This window comes from Rutidosis leptorrhynchoides, chromosome 1, assembly GCF_046630445.1.
Source record: "Rutidosis leptorrhynchoides isolate AG116_Rl617_1_P2 chromosome 1, CSIRO_AGI_Rlap_v1, whole genome shotgun sequence".
Taxonomy (NCBI): Eukaryota; Viridiplantae; Streptophyta; class Magnoliopsida; order Asterales; family Asteraceae; genus Rutidosis; species Rutidosis leptorrhynchoides.
In genome coordinates, this window is record NC_092333.1 from 606,318,266 (window position 1) to 606,339,852 (window position 21,587).

Here is a 21,587-nt window from a genome sequence, read left to right on the forward strand (position 1 = left end):
TTATAAACCAAGACATTCTTGGAACGTTCTTCGAATGTCTTACAAACTGATCTCGCCTTAAATAGTTGTGCCGAGGAATTCTGACCGACTCTAGACAAGATTTCATCAATCATGTCTCCGGGTAGGTCTCTTAAAATATTGGGTTGTCTATCCATTTTGTGTTTTTAAACTGTAAAATAGACAAGAGTTAGATTCATAAAAAAAAATACTTATTAATACAAGCAATTTTTACATATATCATAAAGCATAAGCACACTATATTACATATATTATACCACACGAATACAACTATCTTATTCCGACTCGCTCGTTTCTTCTTCTTCGGTTTTGGTTCGTTTTGTCAAGTTTCTAGGGATATATGATGTTCCCCTAATACTAACTGTCGTTTTCCACAACGGTTTAGAAAAACCTGGTGGTTTAGAGGTTCCCGGGTCATTGTTACAACTTAAGGACTTCGGGGGTTGACGATACATATAAAGTTCATCGGGGTTGGAATTAGATTTCTCTATTTTTATGCCCTTTCCCTTATTATTTTCTTTTGCCTTTTTAAATTCAGTTGGGGTAATTTCTATAACATCATCGGAATTCTCGTCGGAATCCGATTCATCGAAGAATTGGTAATCCTCCCAATATTTTGCTTCCTTGGCGGAAACACCATTGACCATAATTAACCTTGGTCGGTTGGTTGAGGATTTTCTTTTACTTAACCGTTTTATTATTTCCCCCACCGGTTCTACTTCTTCATCCGGTTCCGATTCTTCTTCCGGTTCCGATTCTTCTTCCGGTTCCGACTCTTCTTCCGGTTCCTCTTCGGGAACTTGTGAATCAGTCCACGAATCATTCCAATTTACATTTGACTCTTCATTATTATTAGGTGAGTCAATGGGACTTGTTCTAGAGGTAGACATCTATCACCTAATATTAAACGCGTTAAGAGATTAATATATCACTTAATATTCACATGTTAAAAATATATAGTTTCCAACAAAATTTGTTAAGCAATCATTTTTCAAGTAAACACGGTCGAAGTCCAGACTCACTAATGCATCCTAACAAACTCGATAAGACATACTAATGCAAAATTCTGGTTCTCTAAGACCAACGCTCGGATACCAACTGAAATGTCCCGTTCTTATTGATTAAAAACGTTCCATATTAATTGATTTCGTTGCGAGGTTTTGACCTCTATATGAGACGTTTTTCAAAGACTGCATTCATTTTAAAACAAACCATAACCTTTATTTCATCAATAAAGGTTTAAAAAGCTTTACGTAGATTATCAAATAATGATAATCTAAAATATCCTGTTTACACACGACCATTACATAATGGTTTACAATACAAATATGTTACAACAAAATAAGTTTCTTGAATGCAGTTTTTACACAATATCATACAAGCATGGACTCCAAATCTCGTCCTTATTTAAGTATGCGACAGCGGAAGCTCTTAATAATCACCTGAGAATAAACATGCTTAAAACGTCAACAAAAATGTTGGTGAGTTATAGGTTTAACCTATATATATCAAATCATAATAATAGACCACAAGATTTCATATTTCAATACACATCCCATACATAGAGATAAAAATCATTCATATGGTGAACACCTGGTAACCGACATTAACAAGATGCATATATAAGAATATCCCCATCATTCCGGGACACCCTTCGGATATGATATAAATTTTGAAGTACTAAAGCATCCGGTACTTTGGATGGGGTTTGTTAGGCCCAATAGATCTATCTTTAGGATTCGCGTCAATTAGGGTGTCTGTTCCCTAATTCTTAGATTACCAGACTTAATAAAAAGGGGCATATTCGATTTCGATAATTCAACCATAGAATGTAATTTCACGTATTTGTGTCTATTTTGTAAATCATTTATAAAACCTGCATGTATTCTCATCCCAAAAATATTATATTTTAAAAGTGGGACTATAACTCACTTTCACAGATTTTTACTTCGTCGGGAAGTAAGACTTGGCCACTGGTTGATTCACGAACCTATAACAGTATATACATATATATCAAAGTATGTTCAAAATATATTTACAACACTTTTAATATATTTTGATGTTTTAAGTTTATTAAGTCAGCTGTCCTCGTTAGTAACCTACAACTAGTTGTCCACAGTTAGATGTACAGAAATAAATTGATAAATATTATCTTGAATCAATCCACGACCCAGTGTATACGTATCTCAGTATTGATCACAACTCAAACTATATGTATTTTGGAATCAACCTCAACCCTGTATAGCTAACTCCAACATTCACATATAGAGTGTCTATGGTTGTTCCGAAATATATATAGATGTGTCGACATGATAGGACGAAACATTGTATACGTGTCTATGGTATGTCAAGATTACATAATATACAATACAAGTTGATTAAGTTATGGTTGGAATAGATTTGTTACCAATTTTCACGTAGCTAAAATGAGAAAAATTATCCAATCTTGTTTTACCCATAACTTCTTCATTTTAAATCCATTTTGAGTGAATCAAATTGCTATGGTTTCATATTGAACTTTATTTTATGAATCTAAACAGAAAAGTATAGGTTTATAGTCGGAAAAATAAGTTACAAGTCGTTTTTGTAAAGGTAGTCATTTCAGTCGAAAGAACGACGTCTAGATGACCATTTTAGAAAACATACTTCCACTTTGAGTTTAACCATAATTTTTGGATATAGTTTCATGTTCATAATAAAAATCATTTTCTCAGAATAACAACTTTTAAATCAAAGTTTATCATAGTTTTTAATTAACTAACCCAAAACAGCCCGCGGTGTTACTACGACGGCGTAAATCCGGTTTTTCGGTGTTTTTCGTGTTTCCAGGTTTTAAATCATTAAGTTAGCATATCATATAGATATAGAATATGTGTTTAGTTGATTTTAAAAGTCAAGTTAGAAGGATTAACTTTTGTTTGCGAACAAGTTTAGAATTAACTAAACTATGTTCTAGTGATTACAAGTTTAAACCTTCGAATAAGATAGCTTTATATGTATGAATCGAATGATGTTATGAACATCATTACTACCTTAAGTTCCTTGGATAAACCTACTGGAAAAGAGAAAAATGGATCTAGCTTCAATGGATCCTTGGATGGCTCGAAGTTCTTGAAGCAAAATCATGACACGAAAACAAGTTCAAGTAAGATCATCACTTGAAATAAGATTGTTATAGTTATAGAAATTGAACCAAAGTTTGAATATGATTATTACCTTGTACTAGAATGATAACCTACTGTAAGAAACAAAGATTTCTTGAGGTTGGATGATCACCTTACAAGATTGGAAGTGAGCTAGCAAACTTGAAAGTATTCTTGATTTTATGTAACTAGAACTTGTAAAATATATGAAGAACACTTAGAACTTGAAGATAGAACTTGAGAGAGATCAATTAGATGAAGAAAATTGAAGAATGAAAGTGTTTGTAGGTGTTTTTGGTCGTTGGTGTATGGATTAGATATAAAGGATATGTAATTTTGTTTTCATGTAAATAAGTCATGAATGATTACTCATATTTTTGTAATTTTATGAGATATTTCATGCTAGTTGCCAAATGATGGTTCCCACATGTGTTAGGTGACTCACATGGGCTGCTAAGATCTGATCATTGGAGTGTATATACCAATAGTACATACATCTAAAAGCTGTGTATTGTACGAGTACGAATACGGGTGCATACGAGTAGAATTGTTGATGAAACTGAACGAGGATGTAATTGTAAAGATTTTTGTTAAGTAGAAGTATTTTGATAAGTGTCTTGAAGTCTTTCAAAAGTGTATGAATACATATTAAAACACTACATGTATATACATTTTAACTGAGTCGTTAAGTCATCGTTAGTCGTTACATGTAAATGTTGTTTTGAAACCTTTAGGTTAACGATCTTGTTGAATGTTGTTAACCCATTGTTTATTATAACAAATGAGATGTTAAATTATTATATTATCATGATATTATGATATATAATATATCTTAGTATGATGTATATACAGTTAAATGTCGTTACAACGATAATCGTTACATATATGTCTCGTTTCGAAATCATTAAGTTAGTAGTCTTATTTTTACATATGTATTTCATTGTTAATACACTTAATAATATATTTACTTATCATTTAACATAATTAACCAAGTGTATCAATATCTTAATATGATTCATATGTACCTAGTAAGACGTTGTTATAACGATAATCGTTATATATATCGTTTTCGAGTTTCTTAAATTAATAGTCTCATTTTTATGTATATAACTCATTGTTAAAATACCTAATGAGATACATACTTATAATAAAAACATGTTAACTATATATATAAACATATATATGTCATCGTATAGTTTTTACAAGTTTTAACGTTCGTGAATCACCGGTCAACTTGGGTGGTCAATTGTCTATATGAAACATATTTCAATTAATCAAGTCTTAACAAGTTTGATTGCTTAACATGTTGGAAACATTTAATCATGTAAATATCAATCTCAATTAATATATATAAACATGGAAAAGTTCGGGTCACTACACAAACCATCACCAACAGCATCACCAACTGCATCGTGTGTATTGTCTGATACGATTACAAAAATGAACCCATAACTCACAACCTACTTTTAGTTATTTTTATCGTGATAAACTGTTACTGCTTTGGATTTCTGTTTCACCCATCAAACACCACTTGAACACCACCACTAAATCGTCACCAAGCTTGATCTCCCAGATTAATAGATTACCAACCTTACCTTCCTTTCTCTTAGCTCTTTCTAGTTGTTCGAAAAACCACTTCCAACACAAACTGCTCGATTAGTTTCCTACTTCCTGCTTCATTTTGAACAGCAACAAGGCTGTGTACCTATTTCAACAACCCCATCGATATCATTGATGTGTTGCTGCTATTATATCGCTTATTAAACTGCCAATTATCACTGTCGAGCAAATAAAAAGAATGAAATGGATGGTATATATTAATTATATTTAAGTTGGTCAATATATTCCCATTTACTAAAAAGTTGGACAAGTGGTACATGATGGGAAGATTATGGCCGACCAATGGATCCTTAGAGGGGACGGTTTGTATTTTTTTTTTTTTTTTTATTCTTTTGGACCATGATATGAGGATATAATTTTGGGCCAAGAATTTCAAATGCATCGGTGCTTGTTTTATTTGCTGTATGGATCCAAGACAGCAACCTAATTGACTGCTACTGTTTGAGGATTCATTATTGCTGCACGATGATGTAGATCATGATAGGGTGATGATATTTGAATGATGAATTGAAGAGAAATGATAATGTTGATTGATGATGGTTAAAATGATGAAGAGATGGAAGAATGATACTGCACGATGATAACGATGATAACGATGATGATGAATCACGATTAAGATTTGATGAATAAGTTATGATTTTATGTGTTTGATGATGATAATGAACCGAAGTAATTAGGTTATTAGATGCTGCTACGATATTAGGTTATTACCTAGGAAGATCTATCGAATATAGTACAGATTTATTTGATAAATGGATCAGGAAGTTTAAATGGGTTTTTGCTTTGGGCTTCAAGTATCATCATGTTAAAATAATTAATTTCAGGTTTGATCCAAAAACGAAGTGGCAGATCAATGGTTACTAGGTCGTTTGTGGTAACAGGAGGTCATGGGTTCAAGCCCGGTCTCTAGCAATATTTTTTTATGATTAGAAGAAGAAGAAGAAGAAGAAACAGAATTATTAGGTAAATAGATTTGAGTTGAGTATTAAAAATGAAATACACAAACAGTGGACTGGTTAGACATGTGTTTGTTGAAAGAGAGGTCTCGGGTTCGAGCCCAGGCAAGGGCATTTATTTCCCAGGCAAGGGCATTTATTTTTGGAACTTATTCTTTGAGGTAGTTTTCTATTATTATTATTGTTGTATTTTGTATTAAAAGTATTATTATTAGTAAGTAGTATGAATATCAATTATTATTATTAGTATTATAAAACTTATTATCATCATTATCAATTTTATAAATTTTATCATTAAAATTATCAGTAATATCCATATTATTATTATTAAAAGTATTATAATTATGACAATAAAAGTTTTAAAGATATTATTACCATAAGCATATATAAATAATTAAATTTATCTAAGTAACATAACAAGTATATTATTAATAATAATATATATAAACTTTTCAAGTACGAACATATGTTTTAATATATATATATATATATATATATATATATATATATATATATATATATATATATATATATATATATATATATATATATATATATATATACAAATGAATTCAGTTGTTCAATATCGTCATATGTATTTTTACTACAAAGTACATTAGGTGAGTTTCATTAATCCCTTTTCAAATTCTTTTGCAATATATATTTTTGGGACTGAGAATACATGCGCTGCTTTTATAAATGCTTTACGAAATAGACACAAGTAATCGAAACTACATTCTATGGTTAGATTATCTAATCGAATATGCCCTTTTTTATTAAGTCTGGTAATCTAAGAATTAGGGAACAGACACCCTAATTGACGCGAACTCTAAAGATAGATCTATCGGGCCCAACCAGCCCCATCCAAAGTACCGGATGCTTTAGTACTTCGAAATTAATATCATGTCCGAAGGAGGATCCCGGAATGATGGGGATATTCTTATATGTATATTGTGAATGTTGGTTACCAGGTGTTCAATCCATATGAATGATTATTTTTGTCTTTATGTATGGGACGTATGTTTATGAGAAATATGAAATCTTGTGGTCTATTAAATTGATGGAAATGATTGTTTAAGTTAAACTAATGAACTCACCAACCTTTTGGTTGACACTTTAAAGTATGTTTATTCTCAGGTATGAAAGAAATCTTCCGCTGTGCATTGGCTAATTTTAAAGATATTACTTGGAGTCATTCATGGCATATTTCAAAAGACGTTGTATTCGAGTCGTTGAGTTCATCAAGATTATTATTAATTCAATTATAGTAAGATATATTACGAAATGGTAAGCATGTTATCAACTTTCGATGTATTGAAAGATTGTCTTTTCAAAAAATAATGCAATGTTTGTAAAATGTATCATATAGAGGTCAAGTACCTCGCGATGTAATCAACTGTTGTGAATCGTTTATAATCAATATGGACTTCGTCTGGATGGATTAGGACGGGTCCTTTTAGTTGGTATCAGAGCGGTGGTCTTAGCGAACCAGGTCTTGCATTAGTATGTCTAACTGATAGTTATTAGGATGCATTAGTGAGTCTGGACTTCGACCGTGTCTGCATGTCAAAAGTTTTGCTTATCATTTTTGTCGAAAATCATCTGCTTATCATCCTTATAAAATAACTTACTCATTATTCTTAGTCTAGACACGTTTTACTGCATTGACTGCATGAATAGTGTATAGACAAAAATTCATATCTTAGCGTATCTGTTACTGTAGACCTTGCCTGATATCTCTCGTAAATTTCTCCTTAATTTAAGGGATCCTGGTACTATATATAGCTATGCAAATTATGCATTGAGAATGCCATCCAACTATCAATTGCTGTCACTAAACTCTTCACGCCAAAAATCTTTCCTGAGATCGCATAAGATGGCCTCTACGAATCGACCAAGTTCCTCTGACTCCGAAGACAGCGTGACAGGAGCACACCAACCAATCAACTACCGTTATTACTGGAGAAAATGGGGGTGGGTTTGCGACATATTCACCCTATGAAATAGGGAAGAAGGTACTCCATATCATGAACCTAATCTACCACCTAACCTTGGAGTACTCAACCCGCTCACCGGTGAACCTGTTCACAACACCGTTTATACCGTTTTTGCCAGAATTTTTTGTCTTGAGACTACCATTAATGGAACTAGAGAAGATATCCGATCTCTAGCTCACACTGATAACCAACCAGGGTTAGTAGAAGAAGTTAAAGAACTCCGAGCTCGAGTGTTAACTTTAGAGAGCACGGTACACAATTTGCAAGCACCAGTAGTATCACCAACACTAGTAACATCACCAACCTTAGCACCAACAGCATTAGTACCACCAACAACAGCATCCGCATCACCAGCTTCGACATCTCATTCTATACCTCGAGTATAATCATCGTTCTACATATCATTCTATCTATTTTATTTTCGTTCAACATGGCGATTATGTAATCTCTAATGTTTTAGAGATTATATATTCTTGTTCTAATGGTAAATCAAATGAGATTAATATCACATTAACTCATTAAATTCATGATTATATTTGAAGAAAAATATATGTATATATATTTTCATAAAGATTGTAATTAAAAATTCTTTCGTACAAACTGTTAATGGTGAAAATATTTTTAACGGGTAGGTAATACCCGAGGAATACTTAGATTTCACATTAATAAGTTACATTGTACATTCTTCGAATCTGATTCAACAATCATTTACTACTTTACTTACATTCACAGATACACGTATCCGTTCACCGTAGAATAACCATTTTCATTCAATTTCATATTTGGATTTTGACCTATCAGAATTCAACAAGTGGCATAATGAAGAAATAATGGACACAATAAAAATTGATTAGAAACAGACTAATTAACAATATGAAATTTTGTTAAGAAACCACGCTAACAAGATCCTAGCTAACTGTTCCTAGCTAACTGTTAATTCCATATTACATTTTATGTTATCGCAATTTAATTATCGCAATTTTATTTATCGTCATTTAATTTCTTTTATTTACTTTACGCACTTTATTTATCGTCATTTAAATTCTGTTATTTATTTTACGCACTTTAAATATCGGGACACGTATACAAGGGTTTGACATATCATATCGACCCATCTATATATATTATTTGGAATAACCATAGACACACTATATACAGTAATGCGGGAGTTAGCTATACAGGGTTGAGGTTGATTCTACAATAATATATATAGTTTGAGTTGTGATCGAGTCTGAGACACGGGTCACGATACGTATTAATTAATTCGAATATTATATATTAAACTATATATGAATTATTATTGGACTGTTACTGTGGACTACCAACACTGGACAATTAAAATGAATTAAAATATTGATTATAACATATGAAACTAAATAATTCTTCAAGGTTGCCACTTGATTTCATTTTAAACCCCATTCGTATTATCACGATTACAATCTGCATTCAAACCTTTCATGATTCTTGAAAACACCTCAACCGATAGGATGAATCAACCGCACTTCATCTACAGAAGGAAAGATTTATGCATATAGTTATGCACCTGAGAAACTCACGGCAACTAAGTAAAAGTTTAACACTTAGCCGCGTCAGATCCTTTGGCATTTATTAGCAAAAATAACTTTGCGAACCCTTTTTCAAAGTAGCCAATTTTGTCACAGCTCCAGCAAGTCAACTTCGACTTTTCATTCGAAGTAGCTTTACTATAATCCTGATATATATGATTACCCTTTTGATACCAGAGAATTCTTTTATATTCCACTATATTACCAGCAGACGTACCAGCAACCTCGTTGCTCCTTGGCTCAAATATCTCTGATAAATCATTATATTTATTCATTGAAACCCTATCATATACTCATCCGTATCTTGTAACGAGAACTGTCATACCAGTTATCGGGAATCAGCAATCAGTACTTTGAAAACTCATAGCATATCTACATCAACAGTTATATGTATAACATTTATTTCTTAGAATTAAGATCTTTCATTCTGAAATTCTGAAAAGCACCCAGTCTACGAATCAATACTCTGAATGTTGAAAAAGCTGAATGAAGCAGCAGAAACCGTAGACAACCGTAAACGACCTTAATCGTCGGAAGTTAATGGTAAAGAATTGTAGCTTGGCAAAGCTCAGAAAAAGTTTGAAACTGAAAAACTGAATGAGCAAACTATGAAGGAAGACGTGGACAAATCACAAAGAATAAGTTTGACTTCAAAGAATCTAAATGATTCAGTACCTGCTGAAGTCATTAACGAATACCTTGCTTTTGACTTCAAACTCTTGCGGACAAATTTTCTTCACCATCCTTCGATATTAGAAATTCCAAAATATCATCGTATCTTTCATTATAAATGTCCTCCATATTTCTGAAGATATTTTCATAACTATTCTTATCTAAAATCATTAATCTATTCGTGCTATCAGTGTTACATCATATAGAAACTGTTAGTTTCTATATTCTGTAAACTTCGAGCTTAAAATATGAATATTATTGAAGTAATGTTGGGAACTGATGCCTGAGTTAGTATAATATAATGACACTTGATCAACGTGATTATAATACATTAAGTCATGCTGAGTTTCTAAATGGGAGATGATGATTCACAGATTATAATGTCATCTTGTGCCATGTTACACGACTCTTACATTTTATCTGATATATGAACATATCAAGAAAATATATTCTTGATAGTTCTATTCTCAGTGATTCTGATAATTTGACAAATCAAATCATGCTATTACGTTCTTTCTCGTTTAGAACATTAAGTTCATTCGAAACTTCATACCTATGAATTCGGGACCATTATTTGCGAAAGGAAAACAAAGGCATGAAGCTCCGAAATAGAAAGGGGGTATAAATTGTAGCAAAAAGAGAGAGCATTAACTGTGAATGACGATGATTATAGAAGACGGAAGCGGGGACATCGAAATTACAAACCGTAGAAATTACAAACCGTGGATATTAGTACGAATAGCAATATAAAAACACGGTATAATTAAGAATAGTATCACCCCAAGGACGATGTAGAAGAAAACAGATTCCTCCGGTGGATGTTGGAAAAGGAGAATGATTGTTACGATAGAAAGGATAAGAACAAGGATTAGAACGGAATTAAGCATTTTTCACAATCTTTTGGATATATGAAATGAGAAAGAAGGTATAGAAGTGGTGGAAACTAATGGAACGAAAAAGGTAAATTTATAATGGAAATATCAGACAGAGTAATCGACGCAGATCACCGCATTTAATTATAGAGATCTTAATTCCCTTATTCGCCGAAGAATCAAATCTTTTAGATTCCGAAAATTTTCTTAAAATCCCTTGAATTCCGGGAATTCAACCAAGACGACGTCAAAAGTTAAGACGAACCTTATTTTCTAAATTCAACCTGACTACATCAAAAGCTAAGGCAAATCTTTATTTCTCATTCCACACTTTTGTGATAGCTTCACTCGTACGCTTCGTGCAATCGAATTATTTTTTATCCATATTACTTAATGATAATAAAACTCAATTTATCAACTCATATTCGTCATGAAAATATTTTTATTGTTAGCCATGACCACCTCACTCAAATTTCGGGACGAAATTTCTTTAACGGGTAGGTACTGTGATGACCCAGAAATTTCCGACCAAATTTAAACTTTAATCTTTATATGATTTCGACACGATAAGCAAAGTCTGTAATGTTGAGTCTTAAAATTATTGGAACTGTTTAGATGGATTTAGTTATTCCTTGACTATGCCCGACGATTCACGAACAATTGTGTGTAAATAAATATGTAAATATAAATGTATGTATATATGATAAATTGAAATAATATAATACAATTTAATCATTTGAATTAAAAATGAAAAAATAATATATAATATAATAAAGCTGTGATTAACATGAAATTATATATATACATGATTCTATACATAAATATATATGGTAATATATATAAAATGAATGAATACTAAATATTCAATATATGTTATATAATACTACATGATTAATAAATTGTAATATTAATATATGTAAATACAAATTTAAAAGATAGTTATTTCTTTCATTAAAATAAATAATAGTATCAGTATTATTAATAGATATAAAGTTTGATACATGTAAATTGTTACATTATTATTATTATTACTTATATAATTTTTTGTAACTATTATCATTAAAAATCATCATTTTTATAATTAATTGTATTATTAATAAACTTATTATTTTTATCATCATCAATATTATTATTAATATTATCATATTATTATTTTTATCAATTATCATTAGTATCTTTACCAAAATATTATTAGTAGTAATATCATTATTAATAATAATAAAAATAATTATTAGTAATATATTTATTAATTATTATTATTAAAATAAATAAATTAGAAAGCTAATTAATGATACGAATCAAATATGCATCTATATCCATCCCTTTCTACTTTTTGATTTTGTTGAAATTCCTTTTCCATGATTGATTTTGTGTTGAGAATCGTTTACAATAACAACAAATTCTGTTAGAAGTCGATTCCAACTTTTACTTGCTTTGCATTTCTTAATTTGTCTGATTGGTACTTTCTACTTTCTTTCATTTCATCCGATTGTTTAAAGATATCAATGTATATAATATTACATACAAGATTAAGAGTACTCTCTCAAATATCTTTTTGATTCTTATATTTTTGTCAAGCTTCACTAGATCAACATCCACCACCACTATTATCACCACCATGGAAACAACCTGCAAAGTTTCATTTTCTTACTATACTTGTTTAATCACTAGACCACTATTAGAACTCGCTACTAGCTGCTCGTTTCATTGTTGTTGATCATTCTTATTGCGAGTAAACCGAACCCAAAACGCACTCCTAAAACCCATCACCTTTTTGAGTACTTGAATCAAGAACAAACCCATTTAATTTATTAGTTCTTGGTTCACCATACAACAACCGTACGCCACAACCACCGTACGCCACAACCACCGTTGAACCTCTCTCTCATCCTCTCTCTCTACCTTCCCTTTCTTCAAACGTTAACTTGCTACTGTTATATGTCGCTGCAGCTGCTACTGCAGCCTCTATTTTCTTGTTTCATTCATGAACAAACCATCACCAACTGCATCGTGTGTATTGTCTGATACGATTACAAAAATGAACCCATAACTCACAACCTACTTTTAGTTATTTTTGTCGTGATAAACTGTTACTGCTTTGGATTTCTGTTTCACCCATCAAACACCACTTGAACACCACCACTAAATCGTCACCAAGCTTGATCACCCAGATTAATAGATTACCAACCTTACCTTCCTTTCTCTTAGTTCTTTCTAGTTGTTCGAAAAATCACTTCCAACACAAACTGCTCGATTAGTTTCCTACTTCCTGCTTCATTTTGAACAGCAACAAGGCTGTGTACCTGTTTCAACAACCCCATCGATATCATTGATGTGTGACTGCTATTATATCGCTTATTAAACTGCCAATTATCACTGTCGAGCAAATAAAAAGAATGAAATGGATGTTATATATTAATTATATTTAAGTTGGTCAATATATTCCCATTTACTAAAAAGTTGGACAAGTGGTACATGATGGGAAGATTATGGCCGACCAATGGATCCTTAGAGGGGACGGTTTGTATTTTTTTATTTTTTTATTTATTCTTTTGGACCATGATATGAGGATATAATTTTGGGCCAAGAATTTCAAATGCATCGGTGCTTGTTTTATTTGCTGTATGGATCCAAGACAGCAACCTAATTGACTGCTTCTGTTTGAGGATTCATTATTGCTGCACGATGATGTAGATCATGATAGGGTGATGATATTTGAATGATGAATTGAAGAGAAATGATAATGTTGATTGATGATGGTTAAAATGATGAAGAGATGGAAGAATGATACTGCACGATGATAACGATGATGATGAATCACGATTAAGATTTGATGAATAAGTTATGATTTTATGTGTTTGATGATGATAATGAACCGAAGTAATTAGGTTATTAGATGCTGCTACGATATTAGGTTATTACCTAGGAAGATCTATCGAATATAGTACAGATTTATTTGATAAATGGATCAGGAAGTTTAAATGGGTTTTTGCTTTAGGCTTCAAGTATCATCATGTTAAAATAATTAATTTCGGGTTTGATCCAAAAACGAAGTGGCAGATCAATGGTTACTAGGTCGTTTTTGGTAACAGGAGGTCATGGGTTCAAGCCCGGTCTCTAGCAATATTTTTTTATGATTAGAAGAAGAAGAAGAAGAAGAAGAAGAAGAAGAAGAAGAAGAAGAAGAAGAAGAAGAAGAAGAAGAAGAAGAAGAAGAAGAAGAAGAAGAAGAAGAAGAAGAAACAGAATTATTAGGTAAATAGATTTGAGTTGAGTATTAAAAATGAAATACACAAACAGTGGACTGGTTAGACGTGTGTTTGTTGAAAGAGAGGTCTCGGGTTCGAGCCCAGGCAAGGGCATTTATTTCCCAGGCAAGGGCATTTATTTTTGGAACTTATTCTTTGAGGTAGTTTTCTATTATTATTATTGTTCTGATTATTATTATTGTTGTATTTAGTATTAAAAGTATTATTATTAGTAAGTAGTATGAATATCAATTATTATTATTAGTATTATAAAACTTATTATCATCACTATCAATTTTATAAATGTTATCATTAAAATTATCAGTAATATCCATATTATTATTATTAAAAGTATTATAATTATGACAATAAAAGTTTTAAAGATATTATTACCATAAGCATATATAAATAATTAAATTTATCTAAGTCATATAACAAGTATATTATTAATAATAATATATATAAACTTTTCAAGTACGAACATATGTTTTAATATATATATATATATATATATATATATATATATATATATATATATATATATATATATATATATATAAATGATATAGGTTCGTGAATTCAAGGCCAACCCTGCATTGTTCAGTTGTTCAATACCGTCATATGTATTTTTACTACAAAGTACATTAGGTGAGTTTCATTAATCCCTTTTAAAATGCTTTTGCAATATATATTTTTGGGACTGAGAATACATGCGCTGCTTTTATAAATGCTTTACGAAATAGACACAAGTAATCGAAACTACATTCTATGGTTGGATTATCTAATCGAATATGCCCTTTTTTTATTAAGTCTGGTAATCTAAGAATTAGGGAACAGACACCCTAATTGACGCGAACTCTAAAGATAGATCTATCGGGCCCAACAAGCCCCATCCAAAGTACCGGATGCTTTAGTACTTCGAAATTTATATCATGTCCGAAGGAGGATCCCGGAATGATGGGGATATTCTTATATGTATATTGTGAATGTTGGTTACCAGGTGTTCAATCCATATGAATGATTATTTTTGTCTCTATGTATGGGACGTATGTTTATGAGAAATATGAAATCTTGTGGTCTATTAAATTGATGGAAATGATTGTTTAAGTTAAACTAATGAACTCACCAACCTTTTGGTTGACACTTTAAAGTATGTTTATTCTCAGGTATGAAAGAAATCTTCCGCTGTGCATTTGCTAATTTTAAAGATATTACTTGGAGTCATTCATGGCATATTTCAAAAGACGTTGTATTCGAGTCGTTGAGTTCATCAAGATTATTATTAATTCAATTATAGTAAGATATATTACGAAATGGTAAGCATGTTGTCAACTTTCGATGTAATGAAAGATTGTCTTTTCAAAAACGAATGCAATGTTTGTAAAATGTATCATATAGAGGTCAAGTACCTCGCGATGTAATTAACTGTTGTGAATCGTTTATAATCAATATGGACTTCGTCCGGATGGATTAGGACGGGTCCTTTCATACAGTACACTATGATATAGGACAGTTTTGAAGATAAATCTAGTTAATACGCAAGTTGTTCAGCAAAGGAAATAAAGACACGTAATTCATAAGTCCAGAAATAAGTCATGCATTCTGGTTTTACTAAGACGACTTCCCATCCTTGGTCTTGTGGAAAATAACCGTTATGACCATTGGCTAGGCAGTATGTTGTAATGTCGTCTAAAGGACGAGGGTTTCGTAATGTCCAACAGCCCCGTAATAATCTAAAAACCTTGTTTCTCACCCCAACTACTGAATCCGTCACTTGTGGGAAAGTTTTATTTAAAAACTGCAATCCGGTGTTCTTTTTCTCACTTTGGTAAGAAGCGAACATCACTAACCCGTAAGCATAACATGCTTCTTTATGTTGCATGTTAGAAGCTCTTTCTAATTCACGAAATCCTATGTTGGGATATGTTGAGTCAAAATAGGTTCTTAACCCGTAGCGTAAAATTGCATTTGGGTTACCCGCATTTAACGCTTTAAAGAAAACACGGCGTAACTTAAAGTCTCCCCAATGTTATATACCCCACCTATCAAAGGAAAGCCTTTTATAAACTAAGGCATTTCTGGAAAGTCTTTCAAATGTTTGACAAGTTAATTTCGCCATAACTAAATGTGCTGATGAATTCTGACCGACTCTAGACAAGATTTCCTCAATCATATCCTCTGGTAGGTCTTCTAAAATATTCGGTTGTCTACCCTTAACGTTCATTTTGTTTTTATACTGTAAAATAGACAAGGATTAGATTCGTAAAAGATAATTAACAAACAATACAAGCAATTTTTACATAGAATCATAAAAGTACAAGCACACTACAATACATATAATACACAACATGATTACAACCTTCTAATCTGAATCACTGGTTTCTTCTTCTTCGGACTTGATTCGTTTTCCTAATTTTCTAGGAATATATGGTGTTCCTCTAATACGAGCCGTCGTTTTCCATAATGGTTTAGAAAAACCTGGTGGTTTAGAGGTTCCCGGGTTATTGTCACGATATTGAAAATACGGGTGTTGACGGTACATATAAAGTTCATCGGGGTCGGAATCAGATTTCTCTATTTTGATGCCTTTTCCCTTATTATTTTCCTTTGCCTCATTAAATTGGGTCGGGGTAATTTCTATAACATCATCGGAATCCTCATCAGGATCTGATTCATCGGAAAATTGGTAATTTTCCTAATATTTTGCTTCCTTAGCGGAAACACCATTGACCATTATTAACTTTGGTCCATTGGTTGAGGATTTTCTTTTATTTGACCGGTTTTCTGTGGTTCCTACTATTCCCCCATCCGGAACCTCTTCTTCTTCCGGTTCCTCTTCTTCTGGTTTCTCTTCTTCCGGTTCCTCTTCTTCCGGTTCCGTTTCCTTTTCTTCCGGTTCTTCGGGAACTTGTGAATCTTGCCAATATATATTCGACTCTTCGTTATTATTAGGTGAGTCAATGGGATTTGTGCTAGAGGTAGACATCTATCACACAATATCAAACATGTTAAGAGATTAATATATCACATAATATTTACATGTTAATAATATATAGTTTCCAACAAAAATGTTAAGCAATCATTTTTAAAGAAAACACGGTCGAAGTCCAGACTCACTAATGCATCCTAACAAACTCGATAAGACACACTAATGCAAATTTTCTGGTTCTCTAAGACCAACGCTTGGATACCAACTGAAATGTCCCGTTCATATTGATTATAAACGTTCCATATTAATTGATTTCGTTGCGAGGTTTTGACCTCTATATGAGACGTTTTTCAAAGACTGCATTCATTTTTAAAACAACCATAACCTTTATTTTATCAATAAAGGTTTTTAAAACATTACGTAGATTATCAAATAATGATAATCTAAAATATACTGTTTACACACGACCATTACATAATGGTTTACAATAGAAATATATTACATCGACATATGTTTCTTGAATGCAGTTTTTACATAATATCATACAAACATGGACTCCAAATCTTTTCCTTATTTTAGTATGCAACAGCGGAAGCTCTTAGTATTCAGCTGAGAATAAACATGCTTTAAACGTCAACAAAAATGTTGGTAAGTTATAGGTTTAACCTATATATATCAAATCGTAACAATAGACCACAAGATTTCATATTTCAATACACATCCCATACATAGAGATAAAAATCATTCATATGGTGAACACCTGGTAACCGAAATTAACAAGATGCATATATAAGAATATCCCCATCATTCCGGGACACCCTTCGGATATGATATAAATTTCAAAGTACTAAAGCATCCGGTACTTTGGATGGGGTTTGTTAGGCCCAATAGATCTATCTTTAGGATTCGCGTCAATTAGGGTGTCTGTTCCCTAATTCTTAGATTACCAGACTTAATAAAAAGGGGCATATTCGATTTCGATAATTCAACCATAGAATGTAGTTTCACGTACTTGTGTCTATTTTGTAAATCATTTATAAAACTTGTATGTATTCTCATCCCAAAAATATTAGATTTTAAAAGTGGGACTATAACTCACATTCACAGATATTTCCTTCCTCGGAAATAAGATTGGCCACGGATCGATTCACGAAACTATACAAATATGTACATATATATCAAAGTATGATCAAAATATAATTACAACCCTTTTTATTATGTTTTAAAGATTTGAGTGTGTTAAGTCAGTTGTCCTCGTTAGTAACCTACAACTAGTTGTCCACAGTTAGATGTACAGAAATAAATCGATGTATATTATCTTGAATTAATCCACGACCCAGTGTATACACGTCTCAGGCTAGATCACAACTCAAAGTATATATATTTTTGGAATCAACCTCAACTCTGTATAGCTAACTCCAACATTACTGCATATAGAGTGTCTATGGTTGTTCCAAATAATATATTTACATGGGTCGATATGATATGTCAAAACATTTGCATATGTGTCTATGGTATCCCAAGATTTCATAATATATTAGAATACATGTATAATACAATATAAGTTAGCTAGGATATGATTTGTATAGATTTGTTAAACATTTCCCGTAGCTAAAAAGATCAAAAATATCCAATCTTGTTTTACCCATAACTTCTTCATTTTAAATCCGTTTTGAGTGAATCAAATTGCTATGATTTCATATTGAACTCTAATTTAAGAATCCAAACAGAAAAAGTATAGGTTTATAGTCAGAAATTTAAGTTACATGTCAATTACTAAAGAGGTAGTCATTTCCGTCGAAAGAACGACATCTTGATGACCATTTTGAAAAACATACTTTCACTTTGAGTTTAACCAAGATTTTTGGATATAGTTTCATGTTCATATGAAAAATAATTTTCCCAAAAGAACAACTTTTAAATCAAAGTTTATCATAGTTTTTAATTATTCAAACCAAAACAGCCCCCGGTTTCACTACGACGGCGTATATCCGATTTTATGGTGTTCATCGTGTTTTCAGGTTTTAAATCATTAAGTTAGCATATCATATAGATATAGAACAAGTGTTTAGTTGATTTTAAAAGTCAAGTTAGAAGGATTATCTTTTGTTTGCGAACAAGTTTAGAATTAACTAAACTATGTTCTAGTGATTACAAGTTTAAACCTACGAATAAGATAGCTTTATATGTATGAATCGAATGATGTTATGAACATAATTACTACCTCAAGTTTTCTAGATAAAACTATTGGAAATGAGAAAAATGGTTCTAGCTTTAAAGGATCCTTGGATGGCTTGAAAGTTCTTGAAGCAGAATCATGACACGAAAACAGTTCAAGTAAGATTTTCACTCGAAATAAGATTGTTATAGTTGTAGAAATTGAATCAAAGTTTGAATATGAATATTACCTTGAATTAGAAATATAACCTACTATAAATAACAAAGGTTCCTTGATCTTAGATGATTACTTGGAATGGATTAGAAAGCTTGGAAGTAGACTTGCAAACTTGGAAGTATTCATGATTTTTATGAAACTATACTTATGGAATTTATGAAGAACACTTAGAACTTGAAGATGGAACTTGAGAGAGATCAATTAGATGAAGAAAATTGAAGAATGAAAGTGTTTGTAGGTGTTTTTGGTCGTTGGTATATGGATTAGATATAAAGGATATGTAATTTTGTTTTCATGTATTTAAGTCATGAATGATTACTAATATTTTTGTAATTTTATGAGATATTTCATGCTAGTTGCCAAATGATGGTTCCCACATGTGTTAGGTGACTCACATGGGCTGCTAAGAGCTGATCATTGGAGTGTATATACCAATAGTACATACATCTAAAAACTGTGTATTGTATGAGCACGAATACGGGTGCATACGAGTAGAATTGTTGATGAAACTGAACGAGGATGTAATTGTAAGCATTTTTGTTAAGTAGAAGTACTTTGATATGTGTCTTAAAGTCTTTCAAAAGTGTAAGAATACATATCAAAACACAACATGTATATACATTCTAATGGAGTCGTTAAGTCTTCGTTAGTCGTTACATATAAGTGTTGTTTTGAAACCTTTAAGTTAACGATCTCAATTAATGTTGTTAACCCATTGTTTATTATATCAAATGAGATGTTAAATTATTATGTTATCATGATATTATGATGTATGAATATCTCTTAATATGATATATACATTAAAATATCGTTACATATAAGTCTCGTTTCGTAATTCTTGAGTTAGTAGTCTTGTTTTTACATATGTAGTTCATTGTTAACACACTAAATGATATATTTAAATATCATTTTATCATGTTAAATATAGTGTATCAATATCTTAATATGATACATGTGTATTTAGTAGACGTTATCATAACGATAATCGTTATATATATCATTTCGAGTTTCTTAACTTAGTAATCTCATTTCTTATGTATATCACACATTGTTAATATACTTAGTGAGATACTTACTCATCATAATCTCATGTCAACCATATATATATGTCTATATATACCACAACATGTAGTTTTTACAAATTTGTAACGTTCGTGAATCGTCGGTCAACTTGGGTGATCAATTGTCTATATGAAACTTATTTCATTTAATCAAGTCTTAACAAGTTTGATTGCTTAATACGTTGGAAACATTTAGTCATGTAAATATCAATTTCATTTAATATATATAAACATGGAAAAGTTCGGGTCACTACATTGTGAATGATCAATTTTCATCATCTTTGAATGTGAGACAAATCACTCTATTTATAGAGTATGAAAAGTTGCACCTTTTGGCTAAAGGGTACCATGAATGGTTACACCCTTTGGCTAAGAGGTGTCCATGAAATGTTATAACTTTTAATGAAAAGATATCATGAATAGTTACACCATTCCATGAAAGCTTACATCATTTCATTAAGGTTCACACCATTTCACGATTAATTATGTCTTTTGGCCAAAAAGACATTAACTAACAAATTACACAACCTTTCAATTAGATGACTCTAGTTAGCTTAAACAAGCGTGTACTCCACACTCTCCTAACTTGTTATAAAGTTCAACTCGAAATCCATTTGTCTCAAGTAAACCACCTTATCACACAAAATGATCGATGCCACTAAAATCACCAACAATCCCCCCCATTTTAGTGTAATTCTTAGATTTACTTAATAACTTGAACAAACACACAACCTAATGCGTAAATGGAAATGTTCGTGAAGAATTGAATTTCCACTTAGTATATTATTTACGAGAATTCGAAAATCAGGGTGTTCGTGAAGATTTGAACCCTTCAATTCATTTGAAAACTATAAAATAATATACACATCAGTTTCTTACATTTCTCTAATGTTCATCTTGACGCTTTTATAAGCCACGCGTCCATATCCTTTCATGAGTATATAGGAAGCCAAGTCCAAGCTTCTTTGAAGCGGCAAACTTCATACTCACATAGGTAACTCTTTTTCGTCTTGCACCCGCATACGCAATTTTTCAAAAGAACTATTAAGAAGTTTAACTTCAACCTACTCCACTTACGGGTCTAAACACATATTTTGGGATCAGAATATCA